We start from the raw sequence: 19,032 nt of genomic DNA, 5'->3' as shown, positions 1-19,032 counted from the left end.
CTCTGCATTGTTGCCACCAACAATTCTTCCATACTGCCCATTTTACTTTTCTAATCTCTAATCATCTGTGCAGTTTTCCTACACTTTGACTTTAGAGTGTCCCCACAAAAAGTCACAAATCTGTTTTTGAAATCACTCAGTCCTCAAATTGGATCAAAAGTTTTGGTGTGAAACCTTTAGTGTTCCTATGCAAAAAGCAGATCAGCTCTTTCAATAGGACAAAATAAGCGGTTCGCTGTTTTCTTGTATCCTGTATGTAAAAAAGACACATGAAAGCACATCCCAGAATAAAGACTGCACCATCTGTGCAACCACTAGGTTCTTTTAACCATGTCCTCACACTAGTGTACATAAAACCACAAGCTGAGTACTTCCTCCTTTAAGAGGACAGTGTTCTGCAAAAGCATGCATCATTGAAGTAAACTTTTCTCCAGATTGAGCAGCTCTGCTGAGCAGACACCTACAACCTTCTTCTATCTTCAAAGACCTGTCACTAGCCACAGTCTCTACCAAGTGTAATCTCCAGGCCAATATAGGCTATTGCTTAGCCAATAACTTGCTGTGCTGGGCTCAATAACTGCACTCCACCCTAATCAAAGGCATTTTCTTAAATAATATGCAAGACAGGAGGCCAAGCTAAAAAGCAATACTGTTTTCCTGAGGCCGCTTGGTGGTTTTATTATTCCACGGCATTCTGGAAGTACACAACAGGAAGATAAAACATTTTATAAAAGACAATGGATTGCTGTGAGTTACATGACAGTTGTCATGAGAATTAATCTGCAAGTCTGCATGATTTCTGAGGCGAGAGCTGTCCAAAGATCACATGACATAAACGAAACCAAGTAGGTTTTCATTCTGTAACTGAGGTAGAGTTAAAGCTGACTTTGCCTGCAGCAGCACCTGTGGTCTGCAAATTACTTTATCTGCCTCATGAGGTGTGATCGCAGGTTTGCTAGTGTACTTGTATAAACAGTGTTTTAAAGTGTTTTCTTGCTTTATTCTTTCTCACTTGGAGATGGAAGGCCAGGGGAAGAGCTGGGCATTTTCATTGGAGGAGAGAAAGACACTCTGTAGAAATCACTTGATGATAAACAACTATTTGTGAAATCATTAAAAAAGAATTGAAAGGCTTAAGCAAACAGCAGAATTGTGCTGCTCATGTATTGCTGTTGTTTTATTTGGTTTGACCGACCCCTAAAAAATCATTAAAAAGTATTTTGCCTAAAGGCAAGTGCATAGATATGCAGAATAATGTAAGCAGCAATAACTATATCTTCATTTGCTTGTTGCTTTCATTGAGTGGTTAGTGAAGGGTCGAGTCACTTTAATTCTCTCCTCAAGGATATTGATTTAGACTAGAATCTATGAAAGAAGAGAGATACAACATGTTTCATACAACATGCATCAGTTAGAAACTGCTGATTTGGAGAAATAAGAAAATGCCCATTGCTTCCTTATTTATGGTTTATGGGTCTTTATGTATTTCATGCATTATAATCAGTGCATTTTAATTTAATTGCAGATTTGTTCAATCGATACAAGGAGCCCTTGGCGCAGCTCATTGCAATAAGAAGGGGATTTGCCAGTCCCACTAGGGTGAAATGATAAGAGAATGGCCACTAGAGGCCACCCAAGTTTGCCTAATTTGAAAACTCAATGTAATGTTAGACAGCTACAGTTACAATACACTATGTGCATTCACAGTTTCCGTTCACTGGAATGCAAGGAGGAAGAAATAGCAGAAAGAGATTACTGGGCTCATATTAACTAATGAATTGCAGCTAAGTAGGGGAGGTTTGAGCTCTTTTTTAACATGGGTGCTCAACTCCAGGAGGTTTAAATCTTCACCTCCACCTTTTTTTTGAGCAAAGAAAAGGCTTTTCAGATTGTAAGAAAAGCAGTAATCTTCTGTCCCCCCAGGAATCCCAGGATTGACGTTGTGCAACCCTGGTTTGTAAGCTCAGAGCTCTCTAGATCAGGGGTTCCCAGTCCTGGTCCCGAAGTCCAGCAAGCTGCCGGTTTTCATTCCAGCCCAACTTAATTGTTCAGCTCTGAAGCCTTATGTGAACTTTTAAGTTGGAATTTTTTTTTTTTACTTCATACATGCAATAGTTAAAAGCCAACTTCTAACATATTTAAAAACAGAAAACAGTCAAACAATTCAATTCCCATTATTCAGTCCACTAAGGGTGCACACTCTGCAGGACAATCTGCTGGTGAACTCCAGGTCTGGATCAGCATTTTTTGGTTGCATTTGGAGTAATTTCTCCCTCTCATAAATAATGGAGGCATCAACTTGTCATGATCGTCATCCCTCCTCAAGGACGCTCCGACCCTTTCAAATTTTAGTTAATTATGTGCACCTGCCTGTTATTATTTAAGCCTGGCGCTTTCGCTATTCCTCGCTTAGCATTGGAAGATCGACGCCACAAGGCTTGCCTATTCTCCGGACTCGCGGGTAGCCCGTGGGTAGGCCTTATTCCCTGGCGTCCTGACCATCTGAGTCTGGGGCTGGGAGCGCCTGGCCTCGTTATCCTGTTTTTAACTCCCTTTTCCTGTTCCGGATCCCGTTCCAGATTTTAACCTTGTCTGTCTTGGATGGTTCTCGCGGCACCTTGACCCTGGACTGCGCCCCAGTTTCCTTTTTGGACTGTTTGGACTTTTTCGCTTGTGCCAAGCCCCCCAAATACTGGATCACCATCCTCACGACCCCTGTCTAACATCCTGTCCTGATCCTTCAGCGTTTTTTCCCAGTTGTCCTTTTCCAGTTATAATGGATATTAAAAGTCTACACACCCTTATTCAAATTGCAGGTTTTTCTGATGTAAAGCCAGAAATCAAGATAAATCATGTCAGACATTTTTCCATCTTTAATATAACCTTGCAACCAACAAAATTCAGGAGAAAAACAAACAGATAATTATTAGGAAAAATAATTGAAATTAAAAACCTACAACACCCTGGTTGCATAAGTGTGCACCCCCCAACTAATACTTTGTGGAAGCACCTTTTGCATTTAACACAGCAGTAAGTCTTTGTGAATAAGTCTCTATCAACTTAAGTCTCTATCAACACCTGGACTTTGCAATTTTATCCCACTCTTCCTTGTAAAAAAGTTCAAGCTCCTTCATATTGCCAGGGTATCTCCTGTGCACAGCCCTCTTTAGGTCATTCTAGGTTTTCTATGGGATTGAGGTCTGGTCTGATTGAGCCATTCCAAGACTTTGATCTTCCCTTTCTGAAGCCATTCCTTGGTTGACTTGGATGTGTGCTTTGGGTCGTTATCATGTTGGAAGGTATAATTCCTCTTCATCTTCAGCTTTCTGACAGAGGCCAGCAGGTTTTGTGCCAAAATATCTTGATATTTTGAGCTATTCATTATCCCATCTATCTTGACTAGAGCCCCTGTCCCAGCTGAAGAGAAGCAGCCCCAAAGCATGATGCTGCCACCACCATGCTTCATAGTAGGTATGGTGTTCTTTGGATGATGAGCTGTGTTGTCTTTGCACCAAACATATCTTTTAGAATTAAGGCCAAAAAGTTCACCCTTTTTCTCATCAGACCATAAGACATTTTCTCCATGTACCTATGTCAGAAAGCCATAGGTAAACTAGCTGGTGCTAAATTACAAATAACCAGAGGCGGAGTCGTAATCCATAAGGAAGCCGAGAGTCAAAACCAGAACGAGAGCAGAAGTACCAAAACCGAAACCAGGAGACGTAGATGGAGAACAAACCAGGGTCAGGCAGCCAAAAACCAAGTAGTAAATAACAATAAGACTGGGAGTAGCTCTAGCCAGGAAAATCCTACGTCCGTGTCCTGAGAGCATAGGCCTCATCCCCGACACCTCCCACTTCCTGAGCCCGGGGTCTGGAGGATCTCGCCCCGTCACCCTTGGGCCTCCATCTTTTGGCTGTGTTCGTGTTTTCCCCCTTCCCGGGGATTTTAACCTTGTCGCGTCCCAGGATGGATTACTCGCTGCTGGACTCCCAGACTGTGCCCTGACCTGCCTTTGGACCCGTTTGGGTTTGGATGCCATTCTTTGTCTCCCCCGTTCACTGTCTCACGGATTGTCACTATTATTTTTTGCACTATTAAACCCCTGTGTGTTTCCTTTTACCACGCCTCCTGTTTTCTCCAGCTCTTACAGCATCACATCATACAAGACCTGGCACGGATCTCAGTTCGTGGCCGTAACATTATTTTTCCTAATAATTATCTATTTGTTTTTCTCTTGAATTTTGTTGCTTGCAAGATCACATTAAAGATGGAAAAATGTCTGACATGGTTTATCTTGATTTCTGGCTTTTCATCACAAAAACCTGCAATTTCAATAAGGGTGTTTAGACTTTTTATATCCACTGTACTTCTGGATTATACTGTACCATGTCCATAGGGTCCTAAGCTATGCACTTCACGGGAGCCTGGACCAGCACCCGTAACACAACTATTGTAACAAAATATATAAACACAACCATCAACAACAAAAACACTGTAATGCTGCCATTACCAGTCAGTTCTTACAGCTCATGTCACTGTAGATAGCGCTGCTAATATAGTATTAACAGTTTCTTACAGCGCATGTTCATCACTTTACTGCAAAACATTTTCATAAATTTCCCTGCATTTCTAAAAAATAATCTGCAAGTACAGAAAACTAGCTCTTGAAATTGATGGAGAAATTGAAATGGAAAATAATGGCCACTTTGCTGACCTTCTAAATAATCAGGACTTTGCTACAGCAACCTACTGTGGTCATATCATAAAAGCTGAAACTTTCGTAACTAGACAAAACAGAAACGAAATCTGCTACTATCTATAGAGTTCCCCTGTTAACACACGGGGGGACTGAAACCACTGTGAATTAGCACTCTGATGTACAATTAGTCTGAAACTTAGTGTGTAAGTATTAGATCTTTAATCCTGGACTTTTCCTGAATGTTGGAAAAAACATATACCAATAGCAGTTGCATGTTCCTCTAATTAATTTAAATACAGGTATCAAAAGAATCATTTTTGCTGTCACAAGATGTTTTAAATGCATGGAGATAAAAACTTTTCTTCCATTAAGTGTGCCCTGCATTGCTACAGAGCTGTAATGAGCCTTCAGGTTCTCAATTTACCTGGAATAATTACTAATTGATAGTTAATTATTATTGCTATCTAATGTCCGAGCCCCCAACACAGAGCTCGTTCTAAGGCTTAATTGGATACAAAAGGTAAGATGGTATAGCAGCTCATCACTAAAATTAAACTCACAAAAATTAGAACACGGGATCTTACAAACTCTCGGAGTAAGGACGAATAGTAGCTTGTTTTTGTTTTTGCAGCTACTGAAGAAATTGGACCACTTCCTGATTTGATTACTGAAGTCAGTGGCTGTTTCCTTCTGATTTTACCACTGAAGACACATTGAGTTTGAAAGTTGGAGAGTACATGAGTTGCACTGACTGCTTTACTCAGGAAAATTGTTTTTACATTCAGTCTTTAATTATAGTAGATGTACTACTATTGTTGATGAAAATTATTTTTAAATTTGTATGTTAAAAAGTTGATTTTATTTATTTTCCAAATAAATATAATGATATCAGACTAATAGCACATAAAAATGGTGTTTGTATGAAAAAACACAGTTTAGAATAGAAAACGAGAAGCATCTTTACTTGAAAAAAAAAGAATTTTAGTTCATTTCTTGATATGGCACTTTCGCCATCAACGTCGGCATTCACCAAGGATCAGCCCTTTCGCCCCTGCTCTTTGTGCTCTGCATGGAGACGGCGACGGCCGACCTCCAGGCACCTCACCCGTGGTCGCTGCTTTACGCCGATGATGTCTTCTTGGCGGATGAAGAACGTTCATTATAATAAAGAACTTGTGCTGACATTCAGTGATGTGATTAAGGTATTCTCACACTGGGCACCTCTTTTCTTCTTTTGAAACATAAATACAGCACATGTTTAGGTTGGTTTTGGTAACCAGTCCTGGTTATGTTAGAACCTAAGGTGTGCAATTCATTTCGCAGTGGAACCTGGAACTCAATCCTCCAGAAGCCCAGGATAGAAAGGCAAGAAGCAGCCAAGTGTTTATCTTGCAGAACACTTCTGTAGTAACTGCACTTTCCTGCAAGGACTCACCCTGTTCACTCACTGTTTTGGTATAGTGATGCACTCCGCTGGGGGATTTTATTGCAGATGGCCTCAGTGTCTCAACACTGACCTCATCTCTTCTGATACAAGGAGAGATGGGCATCCAACAGGACTGCAAGAGGCTGAAATGAGACAGTATTGAAGAATTGGAGAGTAGGAGAAGGCAGTAACTCTGCTTAAATCCCATCCAGCACATTGGAGTTCAGTACATGGTGATCTAACGTTTACATTGGCCCAGCTGGAGAGCATTGAGGAAGATTACATTTTTGACAAAATTTCTGCTGAAAGGGATACCATCACCTGCCACCACCAGGCCCTCTGAGAGCACATGGGAGTTCTGATGAATCCAGTGCAAAGAGACACCTTTATCTTATACCTTCATCTTTAAACTCCCTCACTATGTTCCCTTACTCTACAACGTATTAGGCAGGAGCATTGTCATCGTACAGCCTGATCTTTATAGATGTCAGCAACTAAGCAGAACAAGGCCATGTCAGTAGTGGGTTACCATTAATGCCTTAAGCAATAATACTGAATGATAGTGATCAATTCAAAAGTACATTGAACATGAACCTAACAGTCCTGTAAATTTCCTGTGAGCTTCACCAAACCTTTGGTTATGCCTCTAAAAATTAAATTATCTGTACTCTTTTTCTTTTTACTCTTGATTTGTGAATATTGCTACACATCTACAACACATGGAAGAGAGTCGAAGATTGTACTGGAGACAAATCCGGAGCTGCAATACAATTCTTGTAAGATATAAGTTTTAAAGAGGCATTGGGGATGGCAGTGAATTGCAGAGACAACAAATTTGGGAAAGTAACAATGACTGCTTCACTGAGGCTGCTTTCACTTTAAATGATGCTTTAATTTATGGAAGGTGATACCCGTGGAAATTAAAATTAGAGAGACCCAACCCAAATGAGAAAACAATTGGAAAATGTGTGGTTTCGTGCCAGCTTCTTCTGGGGGGTGGCAATTTATCAGAATGATGGTAGCTTCTGTTTCTAACACAGTTGCTTTCATTTCTTGTTTTGTTCAGAAGCACAGTACAGAAAACTGTGTACTACCTTTGTTTTCGTCTTTTTTGGGCACACAGTCAAGAGTCTGAGCAAACCTGAAGCATGAGGCTATTAGAGGTTACGTAAAGTGAGAACCACAGTTTTCTTGAGCAGGACGTTCAAATTTCTATTCTGTCTGATGGCTTACATTTACTTTTATAGAGTCCAGTGACGGAGAAGCACTGAGGTCACACTGTGACTTGCCTGTGCAGTAGCCCTGTGCAGGGGTACGAGCTCCTGCTGTAAACTGTATGTCTCTTTTAATTCTGCAGTCACACAGCATGCGAGTGGACACAGTTGTCTGTGCTTTTGTTCTACTGCTGAGACAAATTCAAACTCAAGGTAAGAGAAACACCAGCTCCAGTAAATAGTAATAACAGAAAATATCTGTAGGAAGGTAGTAGCCTTATCATTGCTGTTAAGAGCAGACAGTACTGTATGGTTTTTAGCACTGCCCTTGGTCATGCTCATGTCTTTGCATAGCACAATATGGCAGAACTTGGTGAAACATAAAAGGAACTTCATAATTTAGAATAATGCAAGCACTGTTAATTAAAACTCAAAGGAAAATCTTGCCAAAAGACACAATTATTAAAATGTGCTCCCTTAAATGTCCAGAGGGAACACTGGAACTACACTGATAATTATATTTAAATGTTTATTTATTATTTCTTAATACTTATTTTGGTCACAATTCAAGTGTCCTTGCCATTTATACTCTATACTTTACACAAGAGAGATGTGCATTTAAAAACTGTTTTAGCAAAAAGACTGTGGGAGTCTGGAACACAGTACTTGCCATTTTGTTAAAGCCAATACTATGGTATCTTTCAAGAAAAGGCTGAATGAGATCTGTAGATCAATTAGTCACTAATTACCTAATGGGCTAACGGAACATTCGGCCCAAGTAGTCAATCAGGTTGATAGCAGTTAAATACTAAACTCCTCCCATTTGCAACATTACAAAAGTTATCAATTTGTTATCAATTTTTTCAACTTTCATTTTTAGTTCGTTTTTGGAGGAGATCATCATAAATTGCAGTCTAGCTCATAAACAAATGGTACATAATGGAAACGTTTAATTATGTCACAAAACTCTTTTTCGAAAACAATGTTTAAATTATTTTTTACAGAATTTCAGCATGTAAGTTTTATCACGGGGAAGGATGTGTCTCTACAATGTTTGAACTGGACAGTTAAGGGACTATGGCTTGAAGAATGGGTTTTCAACAGGACCAGCGGGACTGAGCGTTCAGTGCTTTTCCGGTCTGACAACAATACTGTAAACAGCAGTTGTGGTGATTCCAGAATAACAATAATGAAGAAGCACGACGGTCATGTTCTTCACATATCACACTTTCAGAGTTCTGATGAAGGGAGTTACAGGTGTCAGATTATTGACACTAATGGGATACATACGATGCATTTTAAAGTATCTGCACAGGGTGAGTAGAACACCATTTGTAAAAAGATTGTTGACACTTGACAATACCAAATACTCTGTGTGGTGATTGGCAATTGTTATTTTTTCTCTATAAACGGCACATCATTTTCTGAAGTCACATTCATAACCAAGAAATTGAGAAAACAATGGACACTCTAATAAAATACATTTTAGTTTAGATGAATGCAGCAGAGCATATGGATGAGACTTACAAAGTTAAAAATAACACACAAACACTGTTGTATTTTTTTTTCTGGCTGCACTACCTGAATGCAGAAAGGAGACCCACTGCTTTGACCCCTTAGACTCCTTGGCCTGGGACTGTATACTCAGTTACACTGTGTCATCAGTGTACATCACAAAACTTTTTATTTCATTACCCTGTCTTTCCTAGTACCTTGTGTGTAAAAGAAGTTTAAAAATGTTCATAGTAAGTTAAAGACAAGTCCATGTTTATGGGTAAAGATTTTAACAAAATTCAAAAAGTGTAATCTCAGAGTGTAAAGACAAAAGAATTCAGCGCTTAATCAAGACATATTTAGAAGATATTACAGAGTGACACATTGACATGAGTGTGTTTATAGGCCAACAATACAGGCAGTATGCCTACATTAGTACAATACAGGCAGTATGTGGTACAAAAAAAAGTATTAATCAGATCTGTTCACGACTTGGTTTGTATCATTCAAGGTGGTTTCCTTCCTGTGCTCAAAGAAAAGCAAATTAAGAAACAAATAAAAAATCACTTTTGAAATCTGAAATTGAAGTGTGTGTACATTATATACACCCATTAAAATCTGCTGTCCACATGTCCAGTTAGATTAACATGGCTGGCTTCCTTCCCCACAGGCAGAAACAGATGAAAAGTCTTGGATGGTTTAAGACAGGGGTGTCCAAACTCTGTTTATTGGGGGCCAGTTGGAGAACAAAATATGGTGCGGCGGGCCACAGGCTACCTCTAATAATAAAAATAAACAAATAATACCTGATATAAGTGCATTCCAATAGTCAAATTGCCATTTAATTTAGGGGACTACCCTAATAGGTGAATGTTACGCATTTTGTACTTTAAGGTTGAAATGACCTATCTAAATAATAATATTATTTACTTTTTATATACCAGTAAGATTTCACAAAGTTTACTAACTAGTGATGACTCTACTAATGGGAACAGTGATGCTGTGCCTTGGACTGCAGAATCGCTATTGAGTCAGGTGTGAGTGTTGTTGTGGAGATTCGGAGCACATCACAGACACTCTTGCCTCTGAACTCAGGGGAAAAGTATTAATTTTATCAGCGTGGCTGGAATCTCCTGCATTCGCTGTCAATTTTTTTGATTCTTTGGTTCTGCGATTTTGAAAAGCTTGCTAACCTTAAGGTACAGAAATAAAGTTTTGAAGAGGGTAAAGAGGAGGAGGGGGGTAGCTAATCAGTTTTGAGATTTGATTTTATGTGATGGTGACACTTAGTGTTCCAAATAGGAACTGCATATTTTACTTAATACTGGGCCAAATATAATTATAGTTTTTGTGGGCCATTTCAGTAACGGTGGCAGGCCGCAACTGGCCCATGGGCCATAGATTTAAGACTTCGGTCCAAGCTACTCAAATTGTAGTCAAATCCAACCCTTAACATTTCACTTTCTCAATCATTTAGTGCTCAAGTGTCCAATAACCATAGAGTGTTTCTACAATTGCAGTATCGTCTTACGGTTTGTGAATTTATCTACAAAATAAGAGTTGGGTGCCTTGACTCTACTTTTTTTTTCTTCAGGTAATGAAAGTGATGGAATAGTATTCAGTGAAACCAGTTCGGATGCACGATGGAGGATATATGCTTCTGCTGGAGTTATAAGTGTTGCATTGATTTTAGCCATAATTTTCCAGAGAAATATAAAAGCAGGTTAGAAATTCAGATTTGATTTTGATTAACAATTAAGTGATTTCTAACTTAACATGGTGTTTAAATGTTTGCGTGTACTAGAACACACAATGAACCTGTTACGGCCCGGACGTCCAGAACAAGACGAAGACAGAGGCGCTAATTACTTAACCTACCACCTTGCTCAATCACTCTCTCCCTATTAAAGTATTTAAGCAATATTCCTTTTGAGCTTTCTACCTGCTTTGGTGTTCTCTCTCAGTCTACACGGCTCCTGATCTTTCACGTTTCGAACTACTCTCCTTGGATCACGATCTGGCCTGAGGTTTGCACATTCCCTCAAGGTAAAGGACTTCTGACTCCCGTTTTCGACAACTCTTTAGATTGTGACTTTGTTTTGGCTGCTGTCTCGCCTCCTGAACTGGCACAGGATCCTACTCCATCTGCTCTGTAAACCCATCCGCAACAGAACCCTATTCTCAATTGTTCAATATTAACGATAATTGGTTGTAATGGAAAGTTACTGAGAAGAAGTGTTTTATCCTAAAAATGTTGTTTACGGGCAGAGCTGTGTTGCAGAAGCAGCTGGATTCTTAGAACAAAGTGTGATTGCACCCAGCGAGTCAAGGGCACGGGATGTTTTAATAACGTTTATCTCTGCCGCCTGAAAAAGGCGGATGAGAAACCATTTGCGTAACTACTCTCTTTCTTTGCTTAAAGCAGAAACCTATAAGGAATGGAAAATTCCTGCTTCTCCAATCCTTGAAGTGTTGTATCAGCAAAAGATATAAAACAAGGCACCCTCCCGACGCGCTTTGAATCCGCTTCCACTGTCTGCACAGTCAGGAGGTTGCTGTTCCCATATTGCAGTATGAATAAATGCCTTACTGAATGAATGAGAACACCTCTCCTGTCTCTTCTTTGATAAAATTCCACGACACAGTTCTCCCCTGGAATGCTGATTTAAAATTGAATAATGAAATTTACTCTCTTTGCAAAACAGCATTAGAATCCCTTCTTTCAGTTTAATTCAAATTTTGTATTAATGTTTAATGTATTAATTTAAATTACATTAACATATTAATGATGCATGCCTCACCTAATAGATTGCTTGACTGCATTTGTTGTCTTTTCATATTGCATAAGGAATCAAATGCATGTTTTGAAGCCTCAATCCATGATAATACTGGTCCTGAAAAACAAAACAGGCACATAGTTGGGCCTAAAGAGGAAATCAGATAAAATACCCATTGCTTAAACTGTAACAAATATATTACTATTGTTTAATGTCATTCTTAAATGACAATGTGAAAGCTGGAGATTTAGTTGGAATGTAAAGTGTTTTAAGAGCAAGAGATTGCAGCATCAAATCCATAGTGTGTGACCTACTGACAGCACTTAATTTTTTCAAGTACACTCCAAGCAGAATCAGCCAAGGAATATCAAAACCCTCTAAGCAGTGTTCGTCAAAGCAAAAACTGGTGATGGAATAGTTGCTGTAAGCAGAATAAAGAATCTTACGTTTGCAATAAAATACACAGATAGGATTATAGACTTGGATCTCCCCTGGAGGTCTGCCCTGAAAGGATGTTTTTCAGTAGAAACACAAGACATTAAAACCAATAATGAAAAGAAAAGAAAATAGTTTGATTATACATTCAATTATACATTCAAACCCTTAAGCAATTAATACTTAATACTTAAGAATTACAGCTGTATTACAACTGTAGTTGGAAATCTACGATTATCCAGGGGATAACTGAGTGAGATTCTACAATGAGACTGCACTGCCATGATAACAGTGAATTACTAATCTTACATTACTGATTAAGAAGCTGCATAATTATGTGTAATGTATCTCTCTGAAATATTTTGTGGCTGAAAGGTAAGGGAAACAGAAATGCTCCATATCTCCTTATTAAACTCAGGGCTGAAAGGCGGTAGCGGTTAGATACAGCTTAAGTGCTGAAACAACATAAAAGGCGCAAAATATAGAAAGCTCACTGGCGAAAAAAATATGAAGTAGCAAATGCACAGCAGATCAGCTAATGACAGAGCCCTGAGTGAAGGGTGGGGGAAGTATTTCAAGGAAATGGAAGTAATAAAGAAATAATAAACTAGTCAGAAGACCATTGTTAAAGTCTGCCTGAGTATGTTCTAACAGCTACAGAGGTGTGTGGTCCCACATGAGCAAGCGGGACTGATTAGCGGCACACACCCGGACATGACATAATTGTGAGGTTTCTGTAAAGATTATACTTTTCTGCTTTATATTAGATTCTTTTTCTTCGTGGAATGCCAATACAAAGTACTGTACTAGAGAGCTTTTTGGTAATCAAATTTCAGTTCCAACTGGTGAGAAAGCTGTTAATAATGAATAATGAAGATAGAAAAAGTAAAAAATTATGTTACCAAAATAATTTTAAAAACTCATTAAAACTCATTTAAAAAGATCAGCTGTGTTTTAAGTGTGATCCAAGACTGCAAGTGCGTCTAAATGCTTCAAGGTCAGTTTTTCATATTGAACTTCCACAACTTGTCAACAATCCCAGTGATGCTTCCTCTGAGAGTGCTCAGTGGGTGGTGTGCTGATTTTGTTGAAAATACTGTGATTTTTGCTGAATGTAAGCATGTTACTTTGATAAAATTGAACTATTGTAAATTTAAAGAGCAAATATAAATTCTTATACGGTATGATCAGTAGGAAGACAGTGCACCCAGAATTTACTGCTTGTAAAACTGGCTGTATGTGGAGGATCTCTCCACTATGCACATCATTTCCATACCTCCTCCCTCCTCATCCAAATTCTCTGGTTCCCTTCTCTCCAGCTTCTCTCTTCTTGACTCAGCATCCCTCAACAAACTAGTTACACGCATGAAACCCACCACATCTATCTTAGATCCCATTCCCACCACTTTATTCCAGTGCTGTTTCTTTTCTCTCTGACCCATTGTCCTCAATATTTTACATGAATCCTTGAGCACTGGCGTTGTACCAACGGTCCTCAAAACTGCTGCCATTACCCCCGTGCCAAAAAAGCCTAACATGGCTCTCGACAATCTTAACAATTTTCGCCCCATCTCCAACTTACCCTTTCTTTATAAAATTCTGGAACGTGCTGTCACACTTCAGTTACATAACCACCTCATGACAAACAACCTTTTTGAACCCCTCCAATCTGGCTTCCGTCAACTTCACAGCACAGAAATGGCCCTTGTCAAAGTCACCAACGATCTTCTAATAGCTTCTGATTCTGGTTCTCTTTCTATACTCATCCTTCTTGATCTCAGTGCTGCTTTTGACACTGTTGACCATAACATCTTACTCTCCCGTCTTGAGACTGTGTTTGGAGTTTCTGACACTCCCCTCAAATGGGTTTCTATACTCATCCTTCTTGATCTCAGTGCTGCTTTTGACACTGTTGACCATAACATCTTACTCTCCCGTCTTGAGACTGTGTTTGGAGTTTCTGACACTCCCCTCAAATGGTTCAAATCTTACCTCACTGATCGCTGTCTCTCTTAACGGGTACAGGTCTGAAATTGGTCTTGTTTAAGTCTGGTGTCCCTCAGGGCTCAATACTGGGCCCCTTGCTCTTCAGCATTTACATGTTCCCTCTTGGTCAGCTTTTAAGATCACATGGACTCAACTTTCATTTTTACGCTGATGATACTCAAATATACATCCATACCAAACCTGACACTGACATGGCTGTCTCTATTCTATCTAATTGCACCTCTGACATAAACATTTGGATGACTCAAAACTTCCTTCATCTCAACTGTGACAAGACTGAAGTCATGCTTATCGGTACCCCCCATCAACTTCGTAAAGCCAGTCCTGTTACCCTTTCTGTAGATGGCTCTGTACTTGAGCTTCAATCAAAATTGAAAAACCTTGGGGCTATATTCGATTCTGGCTTAACATTCGACCCACATGTGCAGCGTACTGTCAAAACATCTTTTTTTCACCTTAGAAATATCGCAAAACTACGCCCTATGCTATCATTAACTGTGGCTGAAAAGCTGATCAACACATTTGTATTCTCTCGAATTGACTACTGTAATGCTCTACTCGCAGGGGTATCAAAATCTACTCTGAACAAACTGCAGTATGTCCAAAATTCAGCAGCCAGAATCCTGACCAGGTCTAGTGCAAGTGTTCACATTACTCCTGTCCTGGAGTCCTTGCACTGGCTTCCGGTCAAATTCCGTGTAGACTTTAAAATCCTCATGCTCACCTATAAGGCTCTGCATGGCTTGGCACCTCAATACCTGTCTGAACTATTATCGCCCTACTCCCCACCTCGCAACCTCCGCTCTTCAAATTCTGCCCTCCTTACTGTCCCCCAAGCCCGTCTACATTGTATGGGTGACAGGGCCTTCTCCTATTATGCCCCCAAGCTCTAGAACTCTTTGCCCAAGGATATCAGAGAGTCACCCTGTCTAAACTCCTTCAAATCCAGACTCAAAACCCTCTTCTTCAGAAAAGCCTTTACTTAACTGCTTCCATTCTTCACCCCTCTGCTCTTCTTAGTACCACCATCCACAGTCTCCCCTATATATTGTAATTGTGTCTTATCTTGTGTATTCTCCTTATTTATTGTTATACTCTTATTTATTGTTATTGTCATCCTGTAAAGCGCTTTGAGAAGCCACCTTTAAGGCGCTATATAAAATAAAGTTTATTATTTATTATTATTATTATTATTATTATATGCACAAACTCCCTTTAATACAGGGAATATGGAACCAGGGCTGAGCCTGCACCAACCCTAGTCTGGACCTGCAAACTACTTGCCTTTATGTTTCCCCTCAAGTCTGAAACCTCTGACCTGATCTCTATTTGTCAGTGACACAGCAGGTGTTGGCTTGTACTTTATTTCTCACCATAAGACTGAACCTTTTCTCTGTATACTGTCTAGCTACAAGACCTGTCTGTCCCAAAACCAGACCAGATAACTCTTTCCAAGATTTGGACTTTCTGTACCCATAGGCTTGTGGTAGTGTGTTGATGGTGATACTCTGATTTTCATCAAGAAACTGCTGGATTCTTGTATAAATTAATTACCAACTACCAAATGGACTATGTGGACTGAATAAACTCCTATATATGACATTTTTTTTATCAGATTGCAATCAATGGATTTATCTCCTAACTTGGAACAATGTGAAAATCTAATTTCGTTCTCTCCCTGGACTATACCTCAACTGCCCTCTATTGGCGTAAACCAGCATTGACAATTCAGATCCAGCAGCTCTGTTACACTAGACGTCTAATCCCGTTTTTGCTTCAGTTGTGTGTGTGTTGATGTACAGCATTTTCAGGTGTAAAGCATTCTTAAATCAAATTATTTTATTATCAGTCATAAGCTTAATTAACTTACTAGAATAAGAACATGGATAGAAAACTTGTTAATAATCAGGAAACCTAAGATCATCTTAGAGACACAACCCTCAGTTGGGGTGGTGTAAGTAGTGGTGTGCTGCAGGGATCTGTTCTGGGCTTACTCATTTTTCTAGATTGATCTTTATCCGAGATGCTGATGAAAAATAAATTAAATTTTCAGATGATGCAAACATAGAGGTAGTGGCAAACAGAAATTGCAGTAAGGGAATTATAGAAAGTCTTAGATATAATCAAGTAGTGTACAAACAATGCAAGAGGAATTTAACTGTAATCTGTCAGAAGTGATCAACACAGTAGACAATACTGAAGATTTTGAAGATTTTACTGTGTACTTATTTCTATATCCTTCTGTGTCCAATTATTTTGGGGAAAGAAATATACTGTATAAGCAAACAGACTGATTCAACAAATAACAAGAAGTTTGGAATTTAATTCCAGACAAGTTATGCAAGTTCTACAATGCACTAGTAAAACATTATTTAGACTGTTGTGCTCTGCTTTGATCACCAGGCTCAAACTTTTTAAAATAAAATTATTTTGAGTTTTTTCCATGGTGTTGTGCCACACATGTTTTGAAGCTCTGCATTGTTGCCACCAACAATTCTTCCATACTGCCCATTTTACTTTTCTAATCTCTAATCATCTGTGCAGTTTTCCTACACTTTGACTTTAGAGTGTCCCCACAAAAAGTCACAAATCTGTTTTTGAAATCACTCAGTCCTCAAATTGGATCAAAAGTTTTGGTGTGAAACCTTTAGTGTTCCTATGCAAAAAGCAGATCAGCTCTTTCAATAGGACAAAATAAGCGGTTCGCTGTTTTCTTGTATCCTGTATGTAAAAAAGACACATGAAAGCACATCCCAGAATAAAGACTGCACCATCTGTGCAACCACTAGGTTCTTTTAACCATGTCCTCACACTAGTGTACATAAAACCACAAGCTGAGTACTTCCTCCTTTAAGAGGACAGTGTTCTGCAAAAGCATGCATCATTGAAGTAAACTTTTCTCCAGATTGAGCAGCTCTGCTGAGCAGACACCTACAACCTTCTTCTATCTTCAAAGACCTGTCACTAGCCACAGTCTCTACCAAGTGTAATCTCCAGGCCAATATAGGCTATTGCTTAGCCAATAACTTGCTGTGCTGGGCTCAATAACTGCACTCCACCCTAATCAAAGGCATTTTCTTAAATAATATGCAAGACAGGAGGCCAAGCTAAAAAGCAATACTGTTTTCCTGAGGCCGCTTGGTGGTTTTATTATTCCACGGCATTCTGGAAGTACACAACAGGAAGATAAAACATTTTATAAAAGACAATGGATTGCTGTGAGTTACATGACAGTTGTCATGAGAATTAATCTGCAAGTCTGCATGATTTCTGAGGCGAGAGCTGTCCAAAGATCACATGACATAAACGAAACCAAGTAGGTTTTCATTCTGTAACTGAGGTAGAGTTAAAGCTGACTTTGCCTGCAGCAGCACCTGTGGTCTGCAAATTACTTTATCTGCCTCATGAGGTGTGATCGCAGGTTTGCTAGTGTACTTGTATAAACAGTGTTTTAAAGTGTTTTCTTGCTTTATTCTTTCTCACTTGGAGATGGAAGGCCAGGGGAAGAGCTGGGCATTTTCATTGGAGGAGAGAAAGACACTCTGTAGAAATCACTTGATGATAAACAACTATTTGTGAAATCATTAAAAAAGAATTGAAAGGCTTAAGCAAACAGCAGAATTGTGCTGCTCATGTATTGCTGTTGTTTTATTTGGTTTGACCGACCCCTAAAAAATCATTAAAAAGTATTTTGCCTAAAGGCAAGTGCATAGATATGCAGAATAATGTAAGCAGCAATAACTATATCTTCATTTGCTTGTTGCTTTCATTGAGTGGTTAGTGAAGGGTCGAGTCACTTTAATTCTCTCCTCAAGGATATTGATTTAGACTAGAATCTATGAAAGAAGAGAGATACAACATGTTTCATACAACATGCATCAGTTAGAAACTGCTGATTTGGAGAAATAAGAAAATGCCCATTGCTTCCTTATTTATGGTTTATGGGTCTTTATGTATTTCATGCATTATAATCAGTGCATTTTAATTTAATTGAAGATTTGTTCAATCGATACAAGGAGCCCTTGGCGCAGCTCATTGCAATAAGAAGGGGATTTGCCAGTCCCACTAGGGTGAAATGATAAGAGAATGGCCACTAGAGGCCACCCAAGTTTGCCTAATTTGAAAACTCAATGTAATGTTAGACAGCTACAGTTACAATACACTATGTGCATTCACAGTTTCCGTTCACTGGAATGCAAGGAGGAAGAAATAGCAGAAAGAGATTACTGGGCTCATATTAACTAATGAATTGCAGCTAAGTAGGGGAGGTTTGAGCTCTTTTTTAACATGGGTGCTCAACTCCAGGAGGTTTAAATCTTCACCTCCACCTTTTTTTTGAGCAAAGAAAAGGCTTTTCAGATTGTAAGAAAAGCAGTAATCTTCTGTCCCCCCAGGAATCCCAGGATTGACGTTGTGCAACCCTGGTTTGTAAGCTCAGAGCTCTCTAGATCAGGGGTTCCCAGTCCTGGTCCCGAAGTCCAGCAAGCTGCCGGTTTTCATTCCAGCCCAACTTAATTGTTCAGCTCTGAAGCCTTATGTGAACTTTTAAGTTGGAATTTTTTTTTTTTACTTCATACATGCAATAGTTAAAAGCCAACTTCTAACATATTTAAAAACAGAAAACAGTCAAACAATTCAATTCCCATTATTCAGTCCACTAAGGGTGCACACTCTGCAGGACAATCTGCTGGTGAACTCCAGGTCTGGATCAGCATTTTTTGGTTGCATTTGGAGTAATTTCTCCCTCTCATAAATAATGGAGGCATCAACTTGTCATGATCGTCATCCCTCCTCAAGGACGCTCCGACCCTTTCAAATTTTAGTTAATTATGTGCACCTGCCTGTTATTATTTAAGCCTGGCGCTTTCGCTATTCCTCGCTTAGCATTGGAAGATCGACGCCACAAGGCTTGCCTATTCCCCGGACTCGCGGGTAGCCCGTGGGTAGGCCTTATTCCCTGGCGTCCTGACCATCTGA

At 39.4% G+C, this 19,032-nt stretch overlaps 1 long non-coding RNA gene across 1 annotated transcript; it reads left to right on the top strand.

Moving 5' to 3' along the window:
* The first annotated feature begins 7,172 nt into the window (after nucleotides 1-7,172).
* Nucleotides 7,173-11,434, top strand: LOC148836254 (uncharacterized). Its single transcript, XR_016090956.1, has 3 exons — nucleotides 7,173-7,555; nucleotides 8,347-8,658; nucleotides 10,431-11,434. It is a non-coding gene; the product is annotated as an uncharacterized LOC148836254 (long non-coding RNA).
* Nucleotides 11,435-19,032: the final 7,598 nt, after the last annotated feature.

The sequence above is a fragment of the Atractosteus spatula genome, chromosome 4, assembly GCF_055471065.1.
Source record: "Atractosteus spatula isolate fAtrSpa1 chromosome 4, fAtrSpa1.hap1, whole genome shotgun sequence".
Taxonomy (NCBI): Eukaryota; Metazoa; Chordata; class Actinopteri; order Semionotiformes; family Lepisosteidae; genus Atractosteus; species Atractosteus spatula.
Note: the sequence above shows the minus strand (reverse complement) of the source record. Positions and strands in the feature narration are given on the sequence as shown.